The sequence below is a fragment of the Oreochromis aureus genome, linkage group 14 (genome assembly GCF_013358895.1).
Source record: "Oreochromis aureus strain Israel breed Guangdong linkage group 14, ZZ_aureus, whole genome shotgun sequence".
NCBI classification, from domain to species: Eukaryota; Metazoa; Chordata; class Actinopteri; order Cichliformes; family Cichlidae; genus Oreochromis; species Oreochromis aureus.
This window is the reverse complement of record NC_052955.1, coordinates 32,379,420-32,400,912: the sequence shown is the minus strand read 5'-3', so window position 1 is coordinate 32,400,912 and position 21,493 is coordinate 32,379,420. Positions and strand designations below refer to the sequence as shown.

The 21,493-nt window shown below is 41.5% G+C and overlaps 1 protein-coding gene and 1 pseudogene across 1 annotated transcript in view; both read right to left on the bottom strand.

Annotated features, from left to right (window-relative positions):
- The window catches only part of LOC116335262 (TRPM8 channel-associated factor homolog), a 30,245-nt gene extending 27,719 nt beyond the window's left edge, over nucleotides 1-2,526 (bottom strand). The window contains exon 1 of the mRNA XM_039597952.1: nucleotides 2,503-2,526. The gene's annotated coding sequence lies outside the window, so the exon portion shown is untranslated. The remainder of the gene's footprint in view (nucleotides 1-2,502) is intronic.
- A 5,432-nt stretch (nucleotides 2,527-7,958) lies between these two features.
- LOC116335235 lies at nucleotides 7,959-20,224 on the bottom strand (annotated as a pseudogene).
- Nucleotides 20,225-21,493: the final 1,269 nt, after the last annotated feature.

The window sequence follows — 21,493 nt, the reverse complement described above, 5'->3', positions numbered from 1 at the left end:
TTCAAGTTATTTTTAACTTCCAATAGTGTTAACATACTACACAGGTCAAGAACAAGATTTTTTTTAAATTTTCATTGTAAGTGGGCTAAAGAAGTTAATTAAAAGTAGTCTAACATAAATGTAAATGCTGTAATTTGATTATTTTAATAAACCATGTAACTTGGATGGATTCGATGCTGGCGTAACCACAGTGCACACGTCTGACGTCGCTCACAGTGGTCCAAGTGATCGCTCAGGGAGTTTGTGTGTTCGCTCAGACACATGAAAAATTAGAGGGAACATTGCCCAGCAGCTTCTCTGTTGGTTGTGTCCCAGTTCATGGATGGGACCCCACAGTTGTTCACCTTTTTTGACACCAACTACTTCAGCAGCTGAGTCATGGTGTGCCATGATAGGATAACCTGAATGCATCCAGCCTTAACAGAAGAAAAGTAAATGTAACGTTGCAGTATATTAATAATTGTTTCAAAATTATATTGCAAATACTTTATGAGAGGAAAGCTGTAAAGTGTGAAGGAGAGAAATGAACCAGAATGATTTAAACAAAAGCCTTATATTACCACATGTTGTTCTAAATTCCTACAAGTCAGTTATTAACAAAAGAAGGGGCAACACCACTGGCCACCCTCCTGAACTATTTTGAAGAGGTTAAAGGCCGCCCACCTGAACTCTTTAGTTCTGGTGAGCGGGTTCAATAATTCAGTCCAGCTTAGTTCAGTCTTCCATGTTCAGTTCATCCAGCCTGTATATATATATATATTAAAAACTAGATTCCCTATTCGGCATGTCGGCGGTCTTAATGCTTCAAGCTGTTCCAGAGGCCCTGGAGCTTACTACACTACATTACATTACGATTAGCACAGGGACCACTGTTGCCTTCACCCACCACATCTTCTCCAGCTCCTCTCTCAGCCCTTGGTATTTTCTTGAGCTTCTTGTGTTCCTTCTTCCTGATGTTGCATTCATTTGGTATAGATTGGTCTATCACGACAGCCTTCTTGCTCTGCTTATTGGTGATGGTTAACTGGTGTAAAGTGCACTTACCAGCAGAAATCTGCACATCTGTCACAAAGCGCTCCTTGCGGGAAATTTGTGTGGTTTGGCAGCCAGATCTGCAATGGCCCTCATGATTTCATCCCAGAGAGCGGCCACCTTGTCTGGGCGCTCCAGACCCCGAACAGCATCTGATGGTACGGTGAGGACGATGTTTTCAAACTCCAACTCTGCCCAGGGCCCAGGAGCCGTGCGCAGCAATGACCACTCAGCTGCAGTTGTTACACCTGAAAAGAATAAAGAGAGGAGTGGATCTATTAAAATGCTTTGAATCATTGCATATTAAAAACATATTTAAAATGTTCTAGGCAAAGTACAAACTTGTGTCACAGTTCCAAGAAAAATCCAGCTTGTTCTTAAACAAAACTGTGGAACAATCTGCCTTTAGAGATTAGATAGGCCTCTTCTCTGCCTGTTTTTCAATCACTTCTGAAAACCCTTTGACACCCTGTGAGATGTTTTTTTTTTTAGTTGATTGTAGTGATTAGTAAGATGATGATATTGATCTTAGTGAGATGTGGGCCCTGGCCCTGCTCATATATATGTATATATACATATATATATATAAAAAAAACCACCCAGCACGCCCCTGCGGGTGGTGTATCCTTCAAGCTCGGGTCCTCTACCAGAGGCCTGGGAGCTTGAGGGTCCTGCGCAGTATCTTAGCTGTTCCCAGGACTGGGCTCTTCTGGACAGAGATGTCCGATGTTGTTCCTGGGATCTGCTGGAGCCACTCGCCTAGCTTGGGAGTCACCGCACCTAGTGCTCCGATTACCACGGGGACCACGGTTACCTTCACCCTCCACATCCTCTCGAGCTCTTCTCTGAGCCCTTGGCATTTCTCCAGCTTCTCGTGTTCCTTCTTCCTGATATTGCTGTCATTCGGAACCGCTACATCGATCACTACGGCCGTCTTCTTCTGTTTGTCTACCACCACTATGTCCGGTTGGTTAGCCACCAGCATTTTGTCTGTCTGTATCTGGAAGTCCCACAGGATCTTAGCTCGGTCATTCCAGGTTATACTTGGGACAGATGTTCCTGTACACTATGCCGGCAACTTGGTTATGGCGTTCCATGTATGCCTTGCCTGCTAGCATCTTGCACCCTGCTGTTATGTGCTGGATTGTCTCTGGGCATATATATATATATATATATATATATATATATATATATATATATATATATATATATATATATATATATATACACATACTCCAGTCACTGAGTTTCCTTCCTCCCTTGATGTACTCCTCTACTTGACTCTTTCACTTTGCTAAAGGCAAATCACCATGAGCCTGCATCAAACAACATGGAATGAGATATTTATAAAATCTTGTGATCAGAGCGAAAAAGGTATGTGATGTGCTGTGATAGGATACAAAAAGAGTTTTGTTGATGTTGACTAACATAAAACAAATGAGACTGTCAAAAACACTTGATTTACTCTACCTGTGCTCTGTTGAGACCCAGCACTTCTTCATGCACATACACTGACCACAGGTTGCATGTACACTCTGTGGTGTGTGTTGGGAACTCCCAGCATCTTCTCTGTTGGTTGGGTCCCAGCTCATGGATGGGACCCCACGGCTATGTACCACAGGCCTTCAAGCTGGCTGTAGTTAAACCTTTACTTAAAAAGCCATCTCTAGACCCAGCAGTCTTAGCTAATTATAGGCTAAATTTCCAACCTTGCTTTGCTTTCATATCAAAAATCCTTGAAAGAGTAGTTGTCAAACAGCTAACAAGATCATCTGCAGAGGAATGGCTTATTTGAAGAGTTTCAGTCAGGTTTCAGAGCTCATCACAGCACAGAAACAGCTTTAGTGAAGGTTACAAATGATCTTCTTATGGCCTCTGACAGTGGACTCATCTCTGTGCTTGTCCTGCTAGACCTTAGTGCAGCGTTCGATACTGTTAACCATAATATACTATTAGAGCGATTAGAACATGCTGTAGGTATTACAGGTACTGTGCTGCAGTGGTTTGTATCATATCTATCTAATAGACTCCAATTTGTACATGTAAATGGAGAGTCGTCTTCACACACCAAGGTCAATTATGGTGTTCCACAGGGCTCAGTGCTAGGACCAATACTGTTTACATTATACATGCTTCCCCTAGGCAGTATCATTAGAAGACATTTTCACTGCTATGCAGATTACATGCAGCTCTATCTATCCATGAAGCCAGGTATCACACACCATTTAGTTAAACTGCAGGAATGTCTTGAAGACATAAAGACCTGGATGGTCGCTAACTTTCTGCTTCTTTACGCCTAATGAACTCCTTTAGTGGTGGTATCTAACCAGATTCTTACTCTGGATGGCATTACCTTGGCCTCCAGTAGCACTGTGAGGAACCTTGGAGTCATTTTTGACCAAGACGTGTCCTTCAATGCACATATTAAACAAATATGTAAGACTGCTTTCTTCCATTTGCGCAACAAATGTGAATGGGTGAATGACTGGATATGTAAAGCGCTTTGGGGTCCTTAGGGACTAGAAAGGCGCTATATAAATACAGGCCATTTACCATTTATTTAACATCTCTAAAATTAGAAATATCCTGTCTCAGAGTGATGCTGTGAAACTAGTTCATGCATTTATTACTTCCAGGCTGGACTACTGTAATTCATTATTATCAGGATGTCCTAAAAACTCCCTGAAAAGCCTTCAGTTAATCCACCTTCATTGGCTTCCTGTTAAATCCAGAATTAAATTCAAAATCCTGCTCCTCACATACAAGGTCTTAAATAATCAGGCCCCATCTTATCTTAATGACCTTGTAGTACCATATCACCCTATTAGAGCACTTCGCTCTCGCTCTGCAGGCCTACTTGCTGTTCCTAGAGTATTTAAAAGTAGAATGGGAGGGAGAGCCTTCAGTTTTCAGGCCACTCTTCTGTGGAACCAGCTTCCAGTTTGGATTCGGGAGACAGACACTATCTCTACTTTCAAGATTAGGCTTAAAACTTTCCTTTTTGCTAAAGCATATAGTTAGGGCTGGACCAGGTGACCCTGAATCCTCCCTTAGTTATGCTGCAAAAGGTGTACACTGCTGGAGGATTCCCATGATGCATTGAGTTTTTCCTTTCCAGTCACCTTTCTCACTCACTATGTGTTAATAGACCTCTCTGCATTGAATCATATCTGTTATTAATCTCTGTCTCTCTTCCACAGCATGTCTTTATCCTGTCTTCCTTTTCTCACCCCAACCGGTCGCAGCAGATGGCCCCGCCCCTCCCTGAGCCTGGTTCTGCCGGAGGTTTCTTCCTGTTAAAAGGGAGTTTTTCCTTCCCACTGTCGCCAAAGTGCTTGCTCATAGGGGGTCATATGATTGTTGGGTTTTTCTCTGTATCTATTATTATAGGATATACTGTACAATATAAAGCGCCTTGAGGCGACTTTTGTTGTGATTTGGCGCTATATAAATAAAATAAAATTGAATTCAGAAGTTTGCCGATGACACGGCCATCATGGGGTGTATCTTGGATGATCAGGAAGAGGAGTACAGGAGTCTGGTGAGGAACTTTGTCACATGGAGTCACACAAACCACCTGCAACTCAACACCTCAAAGACCAAGGAACTGGTTTTGGACTTCGGGAGGTCCAGAGCAGGTACACTGCCAGTTCAGATAGAGGGAGAGGAGGTGGAGATGGTCAACACATACTACAAGTACCTTGGGCTGTGGGTGGACAACAAACTGAACTGGTCATGCAACACTCTGCACCTGTATAAAAAAGGCCAAATCAGACTGTATTTCCTCAGGAGGCTGAGGTCTTTTAACATCTGCAAGAAGCTCCTGAGGATGTTTTACCAGTCGGTGGTTGCTGGAGTACTGTTCTATGCTGTGGTGTGCTGGGGGAGCAGCACAGCAAAGAAGGACTTATCCTTGCTGGAAAAACTGATCAGGAAGGCTGGCTCTGTGGTCGGCATGAAGCTGGACACTGGTGACAGTGGCAGAGAAAAGGACACTAAAGAAACTGCTGGACATTATGGACAATGCTGGGCATCCTCTGCACATGGCTTTGTCTATCAATTCCAGCTCAGTAATAGAGGCAGCAGGGAGAACAGGTGGTTTGTAGAGCCACAGGTTTGTCCCACACGAGCTTATTTTGCATCTATTCATGGCAGAGAGAAAGTACGGAGAATACAGAGTCATAAAATTTACATTAATTGTTCGTTTAGACAATTTTAGATTGTAAGGAATTAATATTTTTTTGTCTTGTTTCCATCCATCTTAGCCGGTAGATCGGTCTTGGCAGGGAGAGATGAAAGATGGATACTGGCTGGGGCAGGATAACCCTGATGTCTACCTGGGAGAGAGACAAGCTCTGAATGAGGACTACACAAATTCAGGCTTTGACCGTGGTCACCTCAACCCCAACGGACACCATGCAGGTAGTCGAGGACAGATTGTGTGTTTTTCAGGAGGGTAGACAGTAGATGGCAGTACAGGACTGGGGAGCTGTTCTTGGCTGCAACAGCTGAGGATAGATAGACTTAACTAATGAACAGCATCTCCAGCCTTATGTTTCAATGTTTTCTGCTAAACGTGCCCACAATTGATAATTTTCTAGAATATTTTAATTGCTGAATGAAAATGACTAACCCACTTTTTGACTCATCGAGGCTCCCATCTTTTCTTTGGACTGAGAAACTTTAAGCTTGTCCTTCTTTTCCTTCTCTCCTGCAGTCCCTAGTCGCAACACCACTTTCACCCTCACCAATGTGGTTCCTCAGAATCCCAAGCTGAACCAGAATGCCTGGAGGATCCACGAGTCCCAGCTCACTGAGCTTCATGTGGCTTTAGGACCACCCACATGTTCCAATACTGAGTTTCCAGTTTCAGTCAGGTCAGGGATGACCCTCTGTTTTGGAGATTGCACTCATTTAAAAAAAGAAAAAACTATGACAAAAAAAGAAGAGGAAATAATGATATAATCACAGACTTATGAATGATTTAAACTGCCTGAGCCCAGCTGAGGCTCAGCACCTCTTCATATACATACTGTTAATTACATATATTTTTGGACACTGACACAAGTTTTGTTTTATTACCTGTTTACTGAAACATATGCCAATTATAGTTATATAATGGTCATGGACATGATATGTAGACTCTCAGTGTCCACATTCAGATTGGATGAAGGGTTTAAGAGTTTTAGCTCCTTAACATGTGCCACCCTATTTTTGAAGGGAACAAAAGTTGAACAATTGACTCAAATGCAGGTGTGGGCAGTTCCTTCATTATGTCATTATCAGTGAAGCAGACAAAAGGCCTGTCGCTGATTTTAAGTGTGGTGCTTGCATTTGGAAGAGTTTACTGTGAACAGACAACATGCGGTCAAAGGAGCTCTCCATGCAGAAAAAACAAGCCATCCTTAAGTTGCAAAGAAAAGCCAGCACAGTTTAGGAAAAAGATTCTTTGGACGGATGAAATCAAGATTATCATCTACCAGAAGGATGGCAGAGGCAGTGTGATGGCTCGGTCATGACTGGCTGCCAGTGGGACTGGGACACTAGTGTTTATTGATGATGTGACACAGGACTGAAGCAGCCGAATGAAGTCTGAGGTGTCCAGAGACATATGTCTGCTCAGCTAAATGCAGTCAAATTGATTGGGTGCTGTTTTACTATATAGATGGACAATGACAAAAACATGCATTCAAAGGAAGTCAGGAGTTTAATAAATCAAGGCCACTGCAGTAAAGGCCTTACAGAGCATTAAAAAGGATGAAACCCAGCATCTGGTGATGTCCATGAGTTCAAGACTTCAGGCTGTTATTGCCAGCAAAGCATTTTCAACCAAGTATTAGAAATGGACATTTTATTTGTCCAATTACTTTTCACCCCCTGAAATGAAGGGATTGTGTTTGTTATGCAATCTTTTTGTTCACCCCACTTAATTAACATACTGAAAATCTGCACTGCAGTTGTTTCATTTAAAATTTATTGCTGCTGTAGAGGTTGAGCATTGGGCACCAGTGACTAGTTTTGCAAATAAATTGATCCTGCTAAGAAAAGAGTATGGCAATTTAGATAGTTGATCAATGAGCATATGTTGTGACTCTATCATATCCACAAGCTAGCGATGTCAAAGGAAGGCAAGAGTATGTTGATGTGGGCGTGGAAGGAAATAAATGCATATAAAGTAGTAAGTGCTGGGAGCAAGGCTGTGAATGATGGCTTCTTCATCATAATTATGTCTGAAAAGGAAAACAAACAGCCTGTGTTGCAGGAAGGTGTATATAGTAAAAAAAACAACAGACTTAATTATACAACTATTGTTTATTGTGTGCATCAGTTCTCAACTAAGAGGCAAAAAAATGAGTCCAGTTTTGTCCCATAGCGATAGTTCAAAGTTCAGTGAAAGTATTACATGGTTATTACAGAGTGATAATTATGGGTTACAGAATTTCAAAGACTTACTGAAATGCTACTTGCTGCATTAAAAACATGATTATTGATTAAACCAAAAAGCAACAGCATAATCACAACTCACAATCCAGCTGCCATCTGTGTGTTTGCTAAATAATTACCTTCTTATAATTCACAGAGCTAAGCCGTTTTGACATTATGGCAACAGATCTTCACTTTGAGGAACAGCAATAATAATATTTAGCTCCTCTATACTGCAACCCAACTTACAGTTCTTCACCTCCTCTCTTACAATCACAGATATAAAAATTAGCACAGAGGACATGTTACTGTTCAAGTTGACTCAAAGAAATCTAGTTAAATTGGAGGGATACTAATTTGGAGCAAATGATCAGTGCAAATACTGTGAAAAAAGCTGCAACGTTCCTCTGCATGCAATAAATGTTATAAAAAGATTCATATAAAACGTTTAATGAACTAAAGTTTCACTGGTTACTTTTCTTTATTCTGCAGTTGTGTTTAGTTCATTTGTACTGGGTCATGGGGTGATCATTCCAGGGAGGCAGCTGGGACAACTTTTCCTCAGTGGCTGTTTCGATGGGCCAGCCCCAGGCCTTGAAGAAGCCAGTCAGGTTCATCCCCACAGTCTGGGAGAAAGTCTCAGCATACAGGTTCATCTTTGAGTCATTGTCATTGGGAAAGTTGCTCATGTGGTGGTACGCAGCAAACACCTTCTTAAAGGCATCCCAGCCAAACTTTTCCTGGAGCTACAGAGAAGGTAGATATGACAACAACTCAAACTATTTGCTGTCTTTTATGTTAGGAGCAATAATCTCTTGACCAAAGCATCATAACCTGTTATGATTTAATGTTAGCTTCACTATAAGCCCACAAGTCTACATGGAATTGTCACCTATATGGCACACCCAAATCAAACTCTTTTAATAGAAGGCAAAGTGCAGGTAAGAGATTTGATTTGAAAGGTATCATCTTGTAGTTTCTGACACTATCCTTGTTTAGCATGTGGCTAAAATACAACTTGAACCTAACTCTACCCCTAAGTGATTTGTTGGTCAATTGGTCGATTTTAAGTGTGACTGGATCAAAGGGAGTTAGAGTCTTTCAGTCTTATTCATATCATGTGTTTTCTTCACTGTGGACAAAGCAAAATTTGTCTATAATTTCTCACCTGCAGATATGTTTCCAGGGCAACCCACACACTCCAGTCACTGAGTTTCTTGCCTCCCTTGATGTACTCCTCTACTCGAGTCTTTCGTCTAGCTGAAGTCAAAAAACCATGAGCCTGCACCAAAAAACATGGAATGAGATAGTTGCTAAATCATGTGATCACAGAAAACTCAGTCATGATGATGATGATGATGATGATTGACGTATAACAAATAAGAGTTGAAAAGACACTTGCTTTACTCTACCTGTGCTCTGTTGAGACCCAGCACCTCTTCATTCACAAACACTGACCACAGGTTGCATGTAGCGTCTGTGGTGTGTGGTCGGAACTCCCAGCAGCTTCTCTGTTGGTTGTGTCCCAGTTCATGGATGGGCCCCCACATTTGTTTACCTTTTTTAACATCAACAACTTCAGCAGCTGAAGCATGGTGTGCCATGATGGGATAACCTGAATGCATCCAGCCTTAAAAGAAGAAAAGTATATTAATAATTGTTTCAAGATTATATTGAGAATACTTTATGAGAGAAAAGTTGCAAAGTGTGAAGGAGAGAATATATGTATATATATATATATATATATATATATATATATATATATATATATATATATATATATATATATATATATATATATATATATATATATATAAATATATATATATATATACATACATACATATATATATATATATATACGTATATACATACATATATATATATACATATATATATATATATATATGTATGTATATATATATATATATATATATGTCCCAGAGGCCCTGGAGCTTACTACACTACATTACATTACGATTAGCACAGGGACCACTGTTGCCTTCACCCACCATATCTTCTCCAGCTCCTCTCTCAGCCCTTGGTATTTTCTTGAGCTTCTTGTGTTCCTTCTTCCTGATGTTGCATTCATTTGGTATAGTTTGGTCTATCACGACAGCCTTCTTGTTCTGCTTATTGGTGATGGCTAACTGGTGTAAAGTGCACTTACCAGCAGAAATCTGCACATCTGTCACAAAGCGCTCCTTGCGAGGAAATTTGTGTGGTTTGGCAGCCAGATCTGCAATGGCCCTCATGATTTCATCCCAGAGAGCGGCCACCTTGTCTGGGTGCTCCAGACCCCGAACAGCATCTGATGGTACGGTGAGGACGATGTTTTCAAACTCCAACTCTGCCCAGGGCCCAGGAGCCGTGCGCAGCAATGACCACTCAGCTGCAGTTGTTACACCTGAAAAGAACAAAGAGAGGAGTGGATCTATTAAAATGCTTTGAATCATTGCATATTAAAAACATATATAAAATGTTCTAGGCAAAGTACAAACTTGTGTGACAGTTCCAAGAAAAATCCAGCTTGTTCTTAAACAAAACTGTGGAACAATCTGCCTTTAGAGATTAGACAGGCCTCTTCTCTGCCTGTTTTTCAATCACTTCTGAAAACCCTTTGACACCCTGTGAGATGTTTTTTTAGTTGATTGTAGTGAGATGATGACACTGATCTTAGTGAAATGTGGGCCTCTGGCCCTGCTTATATATATACATATATACATATATATATATATATATATATATATATATATATATACACATATATATATATATATATACACATATATATATATATATATATATATATATATACATATATAATCAACTAAAAAAACATCTCACAGGGTGTATATATATACATATACAGTTAAGCCCATAATTATTCATACCCCTGCCAAATATTGACTTAAAGTTACTTTTGTTCAATATGCAAGTTCTTTTTTGAGCAGAAATGACACAGGTGTCTCCCCAAAGATAATAAGACGATGTACAAGAGGCATCATTGTGGAAAAAAATATTTCTCAGGTTTTATTTATATTTTAGCAAAAGTATCATGTCCAGAATTATTCATACCCTTCTCAATAATCAATAGAAAAAAGCCTTTATTGGCTATTACAGCAATCAAACGCTTCCTATAATTGCAGACCAGCTTTTTGCATGTCTCCACAGGCATTTTTGCCCATTCATCTTTAGCAATGAGCTCCAAATCTTTCAGGTTGGAGGGTCTTCTTGCCATCACCCTGATCTTTAGCTCCCTCCACAGATTCTCAATTGATTCAAGTCAGGACTCTGGCTAGGCCACTGCAAAACGTTACTGGTGTTGTCTGCTAACCATTTCTTCACCATGTTTGCTGTATGTTTTGGGTTATTGTCATGCTAAAATGTCCACTGGTTCCCAAGGCCAAGTTTTTCTGCAGACTGCCTGATGTTGTTGTTGAGAATCTTCATGTATTGCTCTTTTTCATGGTGCTGTTTACTGTGATTAGGTTCCCTGGTCCATTGGCTAAAAACACCCCCAAAGCATTAGGTTCCCACCACCATGTTTGACAGTGGGGATGGTGTTCTTTGGGTTGAAGGCTTCTCCATTTTATGTGCCAAATGATCACAATGATGCCAACATCATTGTGACCAAATAATTCAATTTTTGTTTCATCTGACCATAACACTGAAGACCAGAAACCTTCTTCTTTGTCCAGATGAGCATTTGCAAAGGCCAAATGAGCTTTTGCATGCCTTAGAAGTGACTGGAGAAGTGGTGTTTTCCTTGGTCTGCATCCGTGGAACCCAACAGTGTCCATTGGACTGTCTGGCTTGAGACATTGCCACCAGCAGAGCCCAGATTCACCAGAATGGCCTTGGTGGTGATCCTGGATTCTTTTTCACCTCTCTCACTATTCTCCTGGCCAGCACAGGTGTCACTTTTGGCTTCCGACAACGTCCTCTGAGATTTTCCACAGTGCGGAACATCTTGTATTTTTAATAATACTTTGCACTGTGGCCACTGGAACTTGAAAACATTTGGATATGGCCTTGTAGCCCATTCCTCACTTGTGAGCAGCCACAATGCACAGCTGCAGGTCCTCACTGAGTTCCTTTGTCTTAGCCATGAATGTCCACAGACCACCTGCAGAGAGCTGCTGTTTTTCACCTGTTGAGTTGATTAAAACAGCTATTTCCAATTAATCAGGGTAATTAGGATGCTTTAGAACAGCTTTGACTATTTGGAATGGTATGGAACTTTGGATTTTCCCAGAGACTGTGACAGTTTGTAAAGGGTATGAATAATTCTGGACATGATACTTTTTGCTCAAATGTAAATAAAAGCTGAGAAATATTTTTTTTCCACAATGATGCGTCTTGTACATCATCTTATTATCTTTTGTGAGACGCCTGTGTCATTTCCAGTCAAAAAATAACTTGCTAGTTGAATAAAAGTAACTTTAAGTCAAAATTTGCCAGGGTTATGAATAATTTTGGGCTTAACTGTATATATATATTGGATTACAAAGTAAGGGATCTGGCATTTCCATAATTTTTAAAGGGCGTGTAGCACAGATGGATAAAAAACTTCAGATGCACCTGATATGAGTAAATTATTTAAATAAAAAAAGTTTTGCTTTATCCAATTCCACATATGCATTTCATTATAGCACCAGGGCTCTAGAGCGCGACCAATTTGGTCGTATGTGCGACCTAATTTCTCAGTGGTGCAACTAAAAAAATCCTTGGTTGCACCAATACAACCAGCTGTCAGATTACAAAACAAAAGTGTTAGCAACTCGGAAAGTCTCTGTGTGGTCAACAACAGACACACATTATGCCCATATTGTGGTTTAAACCAATCAGCGATAGTAAGGGGCGGGACCTCTCTGACTGGCCGTGGTCCAAATATTCCTGTAGTCCTATGCATGCACGTTTGAAAGTGCAGGTGGGTAGAGAGAGGTGAGTAGCTTGAATAAAGTGATATCGATTCATTAAATCCTAAATCAACTTTTAAATATAAATGTATTTTGCCAGAAACGCTCAGGTTAAAGCTCACAAAACTATTTCAAGAACCACTAAACAGCTAAAACAGCAAATGAGAGCAAGTAAACGTATTCCGCACAAAGACGTAAACACAAAGCGCGGACCTGACGCATCAGAATCAGTGAGATGTCAGCTTCGTCACCCGACGGCACGTATACAGACACGCCGTTGGGGCTGAAAGCCGACAGCTCACAAATGCGTCTGATGCGTCGGGTCCGCGATTTGTGTTTACGTCTTGTTATAAACCACAGACTTACCAGACTTGTAATATGGAGCAGTTACAGCTTTCTGCACTGTGATCTCCAACCCTTTCACTTGTGTGTTGGGTGGGGCCACCAGGTAAATAAGTCCCCCCCACAGGTTGGACACATGCATCATCTCTGAAGTGACAGGAAATCGCTCACAAACACGTGGTGGCCTCTTCAGCTCATCCTTTCTATGTAGGTCATCAGTTTGACAGCCTATCTGAATCTGTAGATGAAATGGAAAATCAGTTCATTTTTTTTTATATATTACAACACCAGTCACCTTTGCAAACAGCCCCATTGCTGAAGACAGAGACACCTGTGCACTCAGGAATGATTTACAAAGCAGTTTACAGATGTCATGATCAAATTTTCTTTCTAGTGGTGTGCTATTAAAAAGTATGGACAGGTCTAACACTGTTACTATAGATGACGGGGGCATGTTATTGGATTTAGTTGAACTAATACAGGCAGGGAACAGAGGGCACAGTTCTGTTTGACAATTTCTATTGGCTGAAGGGCTGATGCTGAAACAGATGTTCAGAGATGTGACTGAATTTCTTCTGTCAGTGTTCTCCAGTTAAGTGAGACAGGTTTCAAGGGAGTGACTTGGCCAATGGAGGCCAATGGAGGCTGGCACCCATCTGTGAGTCAATCTCCACAGATGCTTCAGAAGAAAAATGGATGCTGGTACAGACTGGTACAAAAAATAAAACCTCAACCAAACCAAAACTGTTAGGGGTACCTGGGTCGTTAACTCAGTCATTTGTGTTTATGGCTTTTTGAGTCTTGTTTATTCATTATCGTTTTCTCTGTGTGACCTTGTTTCCTTGTTGAGTAATGTGTATTTCTAGTTTAGGTTTCTGGTTTCTTATTTGGTCCCTTTTTATGTCCTGGTCTTGTCTCTGTGCCCTGTCCTGTTTTGTCTTGGTCATGCCCCTGTGTGTCCTCTTGCTCTGTTGCCCTTTCTCATCCCTTGCACTCTCACCCTCTCTCATCCCTCGCTCTCTTGCCCTCTCTCGTCCCCCGCTCTCTCATCCCTGGCTTTCTCGCCCTCTCTCTCCTCCCTCTGTTCCCTGGGTTCCGTCAGTCTGCATCTCAGTGTGTGTGTTCCCTGCACTTCCTGTTTTACTGCGATATGCTCCTGTATAGTGTGCATCATGATCCGTTTTGCTTACCCCGTGCCATCTGTTAGATTGTTGCCAGCAGTGTTCCCTTTTTACCTTGATTCCCTCATGTATTTCATGTCCGTGTCTCCCTCTGTCCTGTGTCACGATCTCCCTCATTCTCCAGCTATGTGTTTTTCCTGCTTGTTCAGTTCCAGTTTGTTTTTTTGTATTTCTAGAATCCAGCAATAAAGCGGTTTTCTAGTTTAGTTTTGTCTCCAAGAGTCTGCATTTTGGGTCATCCAATCCTGCCCACTTCACACAGCTCATGACAGAAGATTGTAACCAGTCATGGACCCAGTGCAGTATCTGCCTTCCTGAATGAGAAGGTGAGACATTATGCTCAGCATACCCTCATTTGGCTCTATGAGGGCTGTGCCGCTTCCCAACTGCAAATGCTACCAATGTTACTTTGCTTATTCCTTCAGTGATAACGTTGGGCAGGTTCTCGCTCACGCCGGCCAATCACTCTCCAGCCTCTCTATCTGCTAGTTCTCTTCCTCTGTTGCCCCGGGAAGAGGGGCTGGAAGGGGTTTTTTTTAAATATATTTTTTAAAACTTTTTCTGGCTTTATTAGATAGATATAGTGAAGACTGACAGGACAGCAGAGGGAAGACATGCGACGAAGGGCCGCGGGTCGGATTCAAACCCATAGGCCATACAGCATATGGTCCCCTGCTCATCCCACTGAGCTAAACCGGCTCAGCTGTAACTATCACTGCCTCGTCGCAGCCTGTAATTTCTATATCTGCCTGTTTAAACACCACAAACCCCACATATGTCAGTGGGAAAAATTAAGATTGGGACTGTGAGGAGTGCCACTGAGCTGGCCCTCCAGAGACCGTCAGTGTTTTTCAAACCCTTCCCAGCCAGTTTATTTAGAGACTGTCGGCCATATTGCTCCCTGGCCTGTTTATTTTGGGGCTGTTTGTGTTCCTAGTTTAAAAACTGTTGTTGAAACACAGTTAGCGCCTCCTAAGCATGTTACTCTGTCCAGGGCCCCATTACAGACAGTTTTTGGTGTTGTTTCACCTCCGAATTGTGCTGCTCCGCAGGCTGCATCTCAAAGGACTGTTTGTTCTATTCCACCCACTCCTGTGACTGCCTCTTTGAGAGCTGAGAGCATTTCTCTCCTCTGCGTGTTCCTGTTCCCAGGGCAGCTAAAGCCCAGCCTTCCCCCATGCCTGTACCTGTTCCACAGGTGAGGGTGATTGAGGCCAAGCCTGGTTCCCAGGGGAGCCAGGACTCAGCTGCACCCTTACCAGTTCCTAGGGGGAGGGTAGCCAAGACCAAATCTGTCCCTGCACCGTTAGCTGTTCCTCGGGTGGGGACAGCTGGTGTTTGGCCACTCCTGGCACCCATACCTGCTCCCTGGACCAGAGTATCCAAGTTTCAGCACACGGTCCTCGGTCACAAGTGGAGCCTGCTGCGAGCCCTGCATCCACAGGAGGGGCTCAGTCAGGCCATCCCAGGCCGCTCTTTTCTCCGCAGGGAGCATAAGCAAACCAAATAACCAAATAACCAAATTCTATCTCCACTGAGGGCTCAGACGAGCCCATCCAGCCTCCCCCTTTGTGGGCTAGGGGTTCTGTAGAGCCTGCTCAGGCACCTGCTTAACCACCTGCGACTTCCACACCGCGACCTGCTCAACTGCCTGCCAGAGGTCATTGCACAGTCTGGTCTCAGCTAGAGGTCATCACACTATCTAATTCTGCTTTGTCTCAGCTACAGGTTGTCGCTGCATCTGGTCCTGCTACAGCTCAGCCAGAGGTCTTTGACGCCACTGGTGCCACGGACGGCCGTCCAGCAGACCTGCTTCGTCGCTACCGCTGGCTACGCAGTCAGCCTCCAGACCTGCTCCGTCGCAGGCGCTGGCTCAACAGTCGGCCTCAAGAACTGTTCTGTCACCACCATTGACCCCACGTTCAGGCCCCAGAACTGTTTCTACCAAATCACAACGTTTTGGTCTCAATAGCTACTTTGCAGATGTGTTATGGAGTGTTAAGGGATGTTTATTGTTAATTTTCTAGCCAGACCTGCTACGTCGCAGATGCTGGCTCCACGGTCGGGCCCCAGAACTGTTTCCTCTTTGTGTTCTGGACTCCTATTCCTAGTTTTTTATTTTTGACTCTACTTTTTTTGTTCTACATTTTGAGTCGTCCAATCCTGCCCACTTCACACAGCTCATGATAAAACCATAACAAATAACCACATTTTGGTCTCAATAGTTACTTTGCAGATGTAAAGGGGTGTTTATTGTTATTTTTCTTTTCTTTGTATAAATGAACCAGGTGTGATATAGTGTTTCTAAGTGAACTTAGTGGATGATTTTGTGTGCTTCACCTTCCAGTGCTTGTTGACAGTCTCAGCTGGCATGACCATGTAGGTACTCATACCAGGAGAGAGGTAGAGACCAGTGCTGATCCACTCTTTCCCATCTAACATACAGATACACACACACACACACACACACACACACACACACACACACACACACACACACACACACACACAGTACAGTCAAATATCAGTCAAAATTCTCCTAAACTTTGTTGATTTCATTTACTGAACTGTTGACACTGAGGAAAATAGAAACAAATCAGTTTTCTATGTTTATGAAAAAACGTCACTGATATGTCCTATTTGTAAATAGCAAGTAAGTCTGTAACCTTAAGTGCACTTTCACTGGATTGTTTATGATATTATGTGAATTTCAAACAAAATTAAAAAAAAAATCTAAGTATATTGTGAAACCCCAGGATACAGCATCAGAGGTTACAGTTGGTGACATATACATGTATGAAATATGCACGTATTTCATTTTTTCTTTGGATGTCTGTGATAAAGTACATTTGAGTTGAGTCCAAATTGAAGTATTGTGTGTGAGTATTGTGAATAAACTGTGGGCAGGTTGCAGTCATATATTGATATATTCACAGCTGACATATTTGTCCAAAAACATGAAATCTGACCTTCTGTGTTAACATCGATCTTGAGCCTGTGGTTATGGACGTCTGGCATCAGTGGATTATCCTTGATGAGGTAGGGCAGGAGGGCCTCAGGATTTGGGCAAAACTTGTATACAGGTGATCCCACACTGAGGAGTAGCTTGTCTTTTGGTGTCTTTGCAGGGCAGCTGTCACTCACCTTGAAAGAAGAAGACATTAATCTAACATCTCAGTGGCTGATAGTTGTGGTATCAGTGGCACCAGCCTCTGTGTTGCTATGTGTTAGAAAGTGTTTATATTTTTTCTCTACTCACCTGTGCCAGGTCTGACTTCTTTAACATGTCAGTGAGAGCAGCCAACACTTGAGTGTAATAGAAGGAGCCATGTGCCTTTGTGTGCAAGTAAGCATCACAGTCACTGCCCAGCTTTTGAAGACATCCCTCCTCATGCTTGCTAAGTTCTTCACCTGTAGTCACATGGGCAACGAAGCGGTATAGAAGGTGGCGGAAATGGTAAGTATCTTTAATCGGCCAGCTGGGTACAAGAGCTTTGTATGTTCCTGAACGGATTGTTGCTCCCAAAAGGCTCAATCCCATTTGGTTCAGCATTTTGTTCACTGAAAGAAATTAAAACAAGTGTGACTTAATTTACTGAGTTGTATTGTTGGAAATGTCATAACTTTGGTTTTACACTCATCAGGAGGTTGGTTATTTGATGCCCAACCCCTTCAATCAAGGTGTCTTTGGATAAGATACTACACCATTGTGAATCTGTTAGCACAACAAATACAATAGGTTTTTAGGGTGGTTGATTAGACAAGAAGAGCTCTTTATCAATTCAGTGCACTTTTGGTTTTTTAGGTGGAAAATAAGAACACTACCAATACTTCTTTTCTGTCTATTGTAAAACCTTTGTGGTGCATCTTCATACCTGAGAAATCTGTAAGTGGATTTTGCCCAGCATGTGTCTGCGCCCAGTGCCAGGCATGTCCTCCAATCAGCAGGCCTCCTCCCTCTGCCACAAAGTTTTGGATTTCCTCCAAATGCTCAGTGATATACGCTTTACACACAAACACGCTGAGGTCTTTCCTGAAGTTTGTCTTCTCACACTTCAGCCCTGACTCACTCAGAACTTTGAGTGCAGGATTCACCATGACACCAACAACCCCTCTGCGCCCTTCATCCAACCAGTGAATGGCGTTTCTCCAAAATGGAGCCATGCTCTAAAATAAAAGAAAGACAGTAGGAAGACAGGCAGTCGTGTATACTTGTGATATATAAAATATTTGTCAGAACAGCACACAATTCATTTTAAGAAAATCAGAGGTCTACTACCTAACCCTATTAAAGTAAGTCACTTTTGGCATCTGAAAGTTTTTCTCCCTGTACTGGTGGAAACAAATGTAATGTGGAAAAATAAACTTGAAAATATGCAGCACTAGAAAATTCTTATGTATTGATTTTAACTTCCATTCATCCTTGAATGGAAGTTAAAGGGGTAAGAAGTAGGTTACACCCTGGACAGGTTGCCCGTCTGTCAAAGGGCTAACACATACAGAGAGACAACCATTCACACCCACATTCACACATATGGACAATTTCAATTTACCAATCAAACTGACACCACTAACTGTAGGTCTTTGAACTGTGGGAGGAGGCCGGAGTACCTGGAGAGAGCCCACTCAAACACGGGGAGGACATGCAAACTCCACACAGAAAGGCTGGATTTTAACTTTTAAAAAATTAATACTCTACCTCCACTGCTAGAGAACTTTCATGTGTAACCACAATGACCCGTCCTCGCCCATAGTAGGCTCCTGCCAGGAATGGACATCCATCTTCTGTAGTCCCGATGGGAAAGGCTAGCGGTCCGTGGACTAGAACCTCAGAAAATACAGAATCAGACGGGAGGTTGAACTCTGAAACCCCCTTGAGTAATAACTCCAAGTCATCCTTGAAGTCCTTTCCTGTCCTGTAATTGAAAGGTGAAAGAAGAATATGAAAGAGAAATCAAAAATTAGAGATATAGTGTACAGAAGTAAATTCAGAATAAAGGGATGAAATTCTTTTTACTAGAAATGTGTTGTTTTAAATAAAATGCCTGTTTTTCATTAGGAAATTTGAGTGTAAATTGTATTATCTTAAAGTATTTTTACTATCAATACCCTGTAAATATATTGTCATCTTGTAAAATAACTCTTTTGCTACTATTTTAGATTCCACAGATATGTTCTTGTACAATGATTTATTCATTGTAAATTAGCATTTAAAAAAATCTGCATAAAGATAATAGTCCAATTTACATTACATTTGTTAAACAGACAAATGTAATGTAATAGATCAAATGGATCACATCATTATAATTATGTGCAAGTGCTGTGATTGACTTGTGGCCTAGGATCTGCTCCTCCCATCAACCCTGGTTTGACAAGCAGCTTAGAAAATGGATAGTACACTGATATTATAGCAATAAAATATAAGTGGGGAGAAAAAGAACAAAAATGCTAAAGTGTACATTTTTAAAATGAAAAGTGTTATGTTAAGTTTTAAATAGCTAACAGATAAGAAATAGTCTCAATAACAGGTTCAATACCAATAACACACTTCAGTAATACTGTTTCAAACAAGAGAGAAAAAATATTTCACATTAAAAGTTGATTTGTTTAATTTTTTTGGAAAGTGGAAAATTTTGTAAACGTGCAGTAAAACCGAATTATATTAAACACTCACTCTAACGACTTCCAGGAGGACGGGATCTCAGGGCAGACAGGCAGGTTCTCCACCTCACCATAACGCTCAGTGAAGTAGATCCCTGCCACTCCCAACACTTTATTCCCATCAAACTGATGCAGTGTGTTCTCTTTGGGGTGAGTTGCAGCCCAGCTCCACGCCTGCCCAGCTATCAGCACCCCTCCTCCAGCTTTCAGAAACGCCACCAGCTCTGTTGGGTCTGAGCCCACGCTGTAGGCATCGGTCACATAAACACCAACTCCCAGTTTGTCACTGAAAGTGCCCACAACTTCTACTTGGAAGCTGGATCATTGGAGGCTATCAGCAACTGCACATACATTTCTCTGCACCCCTACAGAGAGGTTATCAGATCCATCACCTCTCAGCCAGGTCACAGCATTTTCTACCAGAGCAGGAAAGGCTGTCAAGTAGCCCTCATGACCCAGGACCACAATCCTTCCACTGCCATACAGAGAGGCAGCCATCAGGACCTGACCTCGGCTGTTCATCGCTAAAGGAAAGGCATGGTCTCCAATCAGCACCAGGTCACTGGGAACATAGGGTCCCTGTAGGTCCAGCTCCTTCAGGCCTTTCGTCAAGGAGGCGTAGGCCTCTTCATTTTCGTTTTTGAATGATTGGTTAGATGACATAGTGTAGAGGAATTATACTCTGTAGACTGATGAAGAAGGTGAAGGTTACGATGCGGAAAGAAGAAGTTGTTAACACATCAGGTTTAATAGTTTTTCTTACATATGTATCCGGAGTTGATGGAATAAAAACACACAGTAAACATAACATTTGAACTGTTACTAGTGTGTTACAAGTCAAGACTCAGCAAATTGTCAAACTGTAGCTGGTGAAAAAATAAAATGCTGTTCTCCACTGATCTCATTACAACCAAACACAACTTAAAAACACAAAGCATTTTTACCTGGAAGTTTTCCTTCTGTGGTATTACTCTGTAGCACAACATTTTTAAAGACAACCACGCTCTATGTGACAGGAGAGGAGAAAGCATAAAAATAAAAGCAGAGAATGGTGCTGTTTATATAAGGAGATGTGATTAAGGAAGGACCAATGATAAGAGACAGCTCGTTTTATCACCACAGGGACAAAATGTGGCCATAAATCAATGTTTAATCAGAATGTGACAGAACATTCCAACTTGTGTCTGACTTCTTTCTTTAAGGCCAGCATCCAATTTTAGATGAGAAAGCAAAGAGTGTGGCCAGAAACTTTATTACACACATCCACCAAAATTTTGATGGAGGTAGTTCCCAGTTCTTAACACAGAGCAAAGACAATCTTTAAGAATAAGAATAAGAACAACTTTATTTATCCCGAGGGAAATTCTTTTGTCATGTACATGCTCAAAGCAGCAGGAGAGACAGAGGAACAGATGAAATAGATATAAGATATACAATATATACAATAAGAATAGTGTACAGTAATATAGATAGTGCAAGACATAGTATTGGATAACTCTAACAAAGTAATATATATAACTATATCCTGGTGAATAAATAACTTAACTATCAGTGCAGGCGGTTCTAGAAAGTGACAAAGTATTGTGCAATAGAATAAAGGGAGTAGCAGCATATGATGGGGGGATGAAAACAAATATTCAATAAGTACTCTTGGGTAATATTGCACGGTCTGGGAGGGAACCGAATAACATTGGTAATCGTCTCAGGAGAATCACCTACAGAGTGAGGAAGAGTTAAACAGTTTAATTCACCAAATAAACATCATCATTCGAAATTCACGTTAGCTTCAGTTTTCATATAGTCAAACCACAGATTTCCAAACACACACATACTACTGTTCAATTTTCCATGGAAGACTGTACTTTATGTCATTTAAAACAGCAGTCCAGATGTTTTTAAAAAATATAACACAACCAAAGCAAGTTAAGACAG